The sequence below is a fragment of the Lathyrus oleraceus genome, unplaced genomic scaffold (assembly GCF_024323335.1).
Source record: "Lathyrus oleraceus cultivar Zhongwan6 unplaced genomic scaffold, CAAS_Psat_ZW6_1.0 chrUn0175, whole genome shotgun sequence".
NCBI lineage: Eukaryota > Viridiplantae > Streptophyta > Magnoliopsida > Fabales > Fabaceae > Lathyrus > Lathyrus oleraceus.
Window position 1 is genome coordinate 85,468 of NW_026112566.1, and position 7,495 is coordinate 92,962.

At 30.9% G+C, this 7,495-nt stretch overlaps 2 non-coding genes across 2 annotated transcripts; both read right to left on the reverse strand.

Annotated features, from left to right (window-relative positions):
• Nucleotides 1-1,661: 1,661 nt before the first annotated feature.
• On the reverse strand, nt 1,662-1,733 carry TRNAD-GUC (transfer RNA aspartic acid (anticodon GUC)). The gene has a single exon. It is a non-coding gene; the product is annotated as a tRNA-Asp (tRNA).
• Nucleotides 1,734-4,378: 2,645 nt separating this feature from the next.
• TRNAD-GUC (transfer RNA aspartic acid (anticodon GUC)) lies at nt 4,379-4,450 on the reverse strand. Its single transcript has one exon. It is a non-coding gene; the product is annotated as a tRNA-Asp (tRNA).
• Between the last annotated feature and the right edge of the window lie 3,045 nt (nt 4,451-7,495).

Here is a 7,495-nt window from a genome sequence, read left to right on the forward strand (position 1 = left end):
TTATTGATCATTGGTGTTAATAGGATTATAAGATTATTTGAAACTCATATAACCATTACTACTATAATTCTACGATAGGAGGTCACCCATAATATTATTTGAATTTGTAATATGATGGCTTGTAGATACATATGATGGACAAGTCTGAATGTTTAAATAAGGAAAAATCAAATTATTTCTTTTAATGATATATTTCACATTAGCGTCGAAGAAATGATAAACAAAAAGGTCAATATTGGGAGTTTTAAATACAAGGTATTTGTTCCAAGAATTCATTCAAAACATGATCATGTCTCTCCTACAAAGAAACCGACTACTGTCATCAAATACGATATCCACGTTCCTCTTAATACCATAACATATAGTCGATCAACGTGGTAGCTAATATAAACTTATTCCTGATCACTCTAGCTCTAAGGGTATTGTCACCTTGGATTTTGTAAGTAATAAACACCATATCAAATTTAATGGAGTCTTCCTCATTCAATTTATGAGGGACCCAACACTCAAAACTCCCCCCTTATTGAGTAGTACAGACATTGTTCCACGTCACAATAAGATTCTTTTACTTAATAAAACCACCTTCCAAAATATAGTATATAATCCATTTATCAATTTCCTTCAAAAGGCTGTCGTGCCAAGAATACTCCACGAACCCATAGTCAAGCATGCTTTGAATGATACTCTTGAATAATTTATTTCTACTAGTAGTAGATACCAAATAAGGTTTTGAAGCAGATAACTACGGTTTTATCCTGCCAGCAATGAGCAGTGACTAAGTAGCTTTGACCTTATCTATAAAATTAGGAATACTTAAGCAAACAAAAGAAATGTTAATGATAGAGAAGCCAAGAGTCTCAGAGATGACGAGAAGCATATGATGAGAAATAAAATTTGTATAAATAGTAGACTTGACAGTATTGACTGTATGGCGATAAATATCAACGCACATATTGAATAAGTGTGACAAGTTTTGAATGTTGTATTTGGTTCTTCTGCAAAAATCCATCACATCCTCACCATAAAGAATAAGAGACGGGGTGAAGCTGCCAATAGGATTTCTAGTTTGATACTTATTAACCTTATTCATAAATTTAGATGTCCCTCAATTAAGAACCTCTTATATGAGACAAAAAAGAAGAGGAGACGAGGGATTCCCATTTGTCTCTCCTGGGTCAAATAGCCTACTAAAATACTCACAAAAATATAAGTTTTGTTATTTTCTCTTCACATCCAATATTGGGGAAAGAATCGTCACATTTTCCCCAAATTGTCCCTATCTGGACATTTTAGAACGGATTTGATTTGATATAGTAATAATAAATGAAACTATGGAATCAAACGTTTGAGTTTTAAACTAGGGAAATAAAATTTAATATGAGGTAAAATAAGGAAATAAAATATATACATATAAGCCTTAAAATTTCTTTTATCGGTATATGTTTCAGTGACATTTTCTATGAATAAAATGACGTTGTATCATAACATATCAGTCAAAGGATAAGGATAGCCGATATCTTATAACAAGGCTTGTAATTTATTCTAAATTTCTAAACAATGGTATTTCCTTTCTACCAGAAAAGAGAAAGAGAAATTTTTCTTAAAAGAAAGTTAAAATTTATTATTTTTCAAATCAAAATATAAAGAATGGAAATAAAATACGCCGTTGCCGGGGATCGAACCCGGGTCACCTGCGTGACAGGCAGGAATACTTACCACTATACTACAACGACTCAATTCTTCTGCATTTTTAATGTATAATTTCTTAAAAGTACAAAAATGTATTGAGTATTCAATTAGTTTATATTGATATCATTAACATTCTCAAAATGAGGTAAATATAAATTGTTGTTGTAATCTTAATGCAATTAGTCCATCTTTTTCTTTGCTGTCAAGGAAAAGTGTTATGAGATTAACAACTAAAGTCATCAGTTGAGAACCAATATCGAGCCACATAGAGTTCCGCCCATTTTTTAAAGTAGTTTTAACGTCCGCCTTAATACCAATTAACTCATATATAAATAAATTAAAGTTACTGATGTTTAGATTAAAACAATTCCGTAAATTAGTATATTGGTTCTTAAAGATACCACATCTAGTAGAAGGACCTAGAAATTCTCTAGTTACACCATCATTAATGCATGTAATCCTATAAATTTTAATAGGGTTCCAACATTTGGTTTTTGGAACTATATGAGGATGAAACTAATCCATAGAATTTTAAGATTCAATACACGTGCAAAAATAAAGAAGAAGAATCAGAGAGGTTACTTGTCTCGGAAACATGAGAAACAATCAGGTTAATTAATTGAAGAATTTTTATGACTTGTTTTACCTTAAACACGCGCTTACTCCCGCATTGCCAAAAATTTTCAACATACTAATCATAACAAACAAAGTGACAAGTTTTCCTTGTTTGGACCATATTCTTTGACAAATTCTCCAAATACAAAGGGTATAACAAGAAAAAACATTAATCTGGATGGATTTCCTAGGTAATTTCCATAAAGTTAAAAAGATTTGAAATCTGATTACAAATAATGATTAGATTCTTTGTCACAATAACACAAATCAGATTTAGGGGCCATGTGAAATTCTCTAAATGATAGGTTCCCACAAATAGAACTCGATGATATATAATCCTCAAAATAATGAAATATTCAGAGGAATTGATTCCATAAAGTTTTAGCTCAAGGTAGTTATTGATCATTGGTGTTAATAGGATTATAAGATTATTTGAAACTCATATAACCATTACTACTATAATTCTACGATAGGAGGTCACCCATAATATTATTTGAATTTGTAATATGATGGCTTGTAGATACATATGATGGACAAGTCTGAATGTTTAAATAAGGAAAAATCAAATTATTTCTTTTAATGATATATTTCACATTAGCGTCGAAGAAATGATAAACAAAAAGGTCAATATTGGGAGTTTTAAATACAAGGTATTTGTTCCAAGAATTCATTCAAACATGATCATGTCTCTCCTACAAAGAAACCGACTACTGTCATCAAATACGATATCCACGTTCCTCTTAATACCATAACATATAGTCGATCAACGTGGTAGCTAATATAAACTTATTCCTGATCACTCTAGCTCTAAGGGTATTGTCACCTTGGATTTTGTAAGTAATAAACACCATATCAAATTTAATGGAGTCTTCCTCATTCAATTTATGAGGGACCCAACACTCAAAACTCCCCCCTTATTGAGTAGTACAGACATTGTTCCACGTCACAATAAGATTCTTTTACTTAATAAAACCACCTTCCAAATATAGTATATAATCCATTTATCAATTTCCTTCAAAAGGCTGTCGTGCCAAGAATACTCCACGAACCCATAGTCAAGCATGCTTTGAATGATACTCTTGAATAATTTATTTCTACTAGTAGTAGATACCAAATAAGGTTTTGAAGCAGATAACTACGGTTTTATCCTGCCAGCAATGAGCAGTGACTAAGTAGCTTTGACCTTATCTATAAAATTAGGAATACTTAAGCAAACAAAAGAAATGTTAATGATAGAGAAGCCAAGAGTCTCAGAGATGACGAGAAGCATATGATGAGAAATAAAATTTGTATAAATAGTAGACTTGACAGTATTGACTGTATGGCGATAAATATCAACGCACATATTGAATAAGTGTGACAAGTTTTGAATGTTGTATTTGGTTCTTCTGCAAAAATCCATCACATCCTCACCATAAAGAATAAGAGACGGGGTGAAGCTGCCAATAGGATTTCTAGTTTGATACTTATTAACCTTATTCATAAATTTAGATGTCCCTCAATTAAGAACCTCTTATATGAGACAAAAAGAAGAGGAGACGAGGGATTCCCATTTGTCTCTCCTGGGTCAAATAGCCTACTAAAATACTCACAAAAATATAAGTTTTGTTATTTTCTCTTCACATCCAATATTGGGGAAAGAATCGTCACATTTTCCCCAAATTGTCCCTATCTGGACATTTTAGAACGGATTTGATTTGATATAGTAATAATAAATGAAACTATGGAATCAAACGTTTGAGTTTTAAACTAGGGAAATAAAATTTAATATGAGGTAAAATAAGGAAATAAAATATATACATATAAGCCTTAAAATTTCTTTTATCGGTATATGTTTCAGTGACATTTTCTATGAATAAAATGACGTTGTATCATAACATATCAGTCAAAGGATAAGGATAGCCGATATCTTATAACAAGGCTTGTAATTTATTCTAAATTTCTAAACAATGGTATTTCCTTTCTACCAGAAAAGAGAAAGAGAAATTTTTCTTAAAAGAAAGTTAAAATTTATTATTTTTCAAATTAAAATAAATTCTATCCAAATCAAAATATAAAGAATGGAAATAAAATACGCCGTTGCCGGGGATCGAACCCGGGTCACCTGCGTGACAGGCAGGAATACTTACCACTATACTACAACGACTCAATTCTTCTGCATTTTTAATGTATAATTTCTTAAAAGTACAAAAATGTATTGAGTATTCAATTAGTTTATATTGATATCATTAACATTCTCAAAATGAGGTAAATATAAATTGTTGTTGTAATCTTAATGCAATTAGTCCATCTTTTTCTTTGCTGTCAAGGAAAAGTGTTATGAGATTAACAACTAAAGTCATCAGTTGAGAACCAATATCGAGCCACATAGAGTTCCGCCCATTTTTTAAAGTAGTTTTAACGTCCGCCTTAATACCAATTAACTCATATATAAATAAATTAAAGTTACTGATGTTTAGATTAAAACAATTCCGTAAATTAGTATATTGGTTCTTAAAGATACCACATCTAGTAGAAGGACCTAGAAATTCTCTAGTTACACCATCATTAATGCATGTAATCCTATAAATTTTAATAGGGTTCCAACATTTGGTTTTTGGAACTATATGAGGATGAAACTAATCCATAGAATTTTAAGATTCAATACACGTGCAAAAATAAAGAAGAAGAATCAGAGAGGTTACTTGTCTCGGAAACATGAGAAACAATCAGGTTAATTAATTGAAGAATTTTTATGACTTGTTTTACCTTAACACGCGCTTACTCCCGCATTGCCAAAAATTTTCAACATACTAATCATAACAAACAAAGTGACAAGTTTTCCTTGTTTGGACCATATTCTTTGACAAATTCTCCAAATACAAAGGGTATAACAAGAAAAAACATTAATCTGGATGGATTTCCTAGGTAATTTCCATAAAGTTAAAAAGATTTGAAATCTGATTACAAATAATGATTAGATTCTTTGTCACAATAACACAAATCAGATTTAGGGGCCATGTGAAATTCTCTAAATGATAGTTTCCCACAAATAGAACTCGATGATATATAATCCTCAAATAATGAAATATTCAGAGGAATTGATTCCATAAAGTTTTAGCTCAAGGTAGTTATTGATCATTGTGTTAATAGGATTATAAGATTATTTGAAACTCATATAACCATTACTACTATAATTCTACGATAGGAGGTCACCCATAATATTATTTGAATTTGTAATATGATGGCTTGTAGATACATATGATGGACAAGTCTGAATGTTTAAATAAGGAAAAATCAAATTATTTCTTTTAATGATATATTTCACATTAGCGTCGAAGAAATGATAAACAAAAAGGTCAATATTGGGAGTTTTAAATACAAGGTATTTGTTCCAAGAATTCATTCAAAACATGATCATGTCTCTCCTACAAAGAAACCGACTACTGTCATCAAATACGATATCCACGTTCCTCTTAATACCATAACATATAGTCGATCAACGTGGTAGCTAATATAAACTTATTCCTGATCACTCTAGCTCTAAGGGTATTGTCACCTTGGATTTTGTAAGTAATAAACCCATATCAAATTTAATGGAGTCTTCCTCATTCAATTTATGAGGGACCCAACACTCAAACTCCCCCCTTATTGAGTAGTACAGACATTGTTCCACGTCACAATAAGATTCTTTTACTTAATAAAACCACCTTCCAAAATATAGTATATAATCCATTTATCAATTTCCTTCAAAAGGCTGTCGTGCCAAGAATACTCCACGAACCCATAGTCAAGCATGCTTTGAATGATACTCTTGAATAATTTATTTCTACTAGTAGTAGATACCAAATAAGGTTTTGAAGCAGATAACTACGGTTTTATCCTGCCAGCAATGAGCAGTGACTAAGTAGCTTTGACCTTATCTATAAAATAGATACTTAAACAAAAAAAAGAAATGTTAATGATAGAGAAGCCAAGAGTCTCAGAGATGACGAGAAGCATATGATGAAAATAAAATTTGTATAAATAGTAGACTTGACAGTATTGACTGTATGGCGATAAATATCAACGCACATATTGAATAAGTGTGACAAGTTTTGAATGTTGTATTTGGTTCTTCTGCAAAAATCCATCACATCCTCACCATAAAGAATAAGAGACGGGGTGAAGCTGCCAATAGGATTTCTAGTTTGATACTTATTAACCTTATTCATAAATTTAGATGTCCCTCAATTAAGAACCTCTTATATGACAAAAAAGAAGAGGAGACGAGGATTCCCATTTGTCTCTCCTGGGTCAAATAGCCTACTAAAATACTCACAAAAATATAAGTTTTGTTATTTTCTCTTCACATCCAATATTGGGGAAAGAATCGTCACATTTTCCCCAAATTGTCCCTATCTGGACATTTTAGAACGGATTTGATTTGATATAGTAATAATAAATGAAACTATGGAATCAAACGTTTGAGTTTTAAACTAGGGAAATAAAATTTATATGAGGTAAAATAAGGAAATAAAATATATACATATAAGCCTTAAATTTCTTTTATCGGTATATGTTTCAGTGACATTTTCTATGAATAAATGACGTTGTATCATAACATATCAGTCAAAGGATAAGGATAGCCGATATCTTATAACAAGGCTTGTAATTTATTCTAAATTTCTAAACAATGGTATTCCTTTCTACCAGAAAAGAGAAAGAGAAATTTTTCTTAAAAGAAAGTTAAAATTTATTATTTTTCAAATTAAAATAATTCTATCCAAATCAAAATATAAGAATGGAAATAAAATACGCCGTTGCCGGGGATCGAACCCGGTCACCTGCGTGACAGGCAGGAATACTTACCACTATACTACAACGACTCAATTCTTCTGCATTTTAATGTATAATTTCTTAAAAGTACAAAAATGTATTGAGTATTCAATTAGTTTATATTGATATCATTAACATTCTCAAATGAGTTAAATATAAATTGTTGTTGTAATCTTAATGCAATTAGTCCATCTTTTTCTTTGCTGTCAAGGAAAGTGTTTATGAGATTAACAACTAAACATCAGTTGAGAACCAATATCGAGCCACATAGAGTTCCGCCCATTTTTAAAGTAGTTTTAACGTCCGCCTTAATACCAATTAACTCATATATAAATAAATTAAAGTTACGATGTTTAGATTAAAACATTCCGTAAATTAGTATATTGGTTCTTAA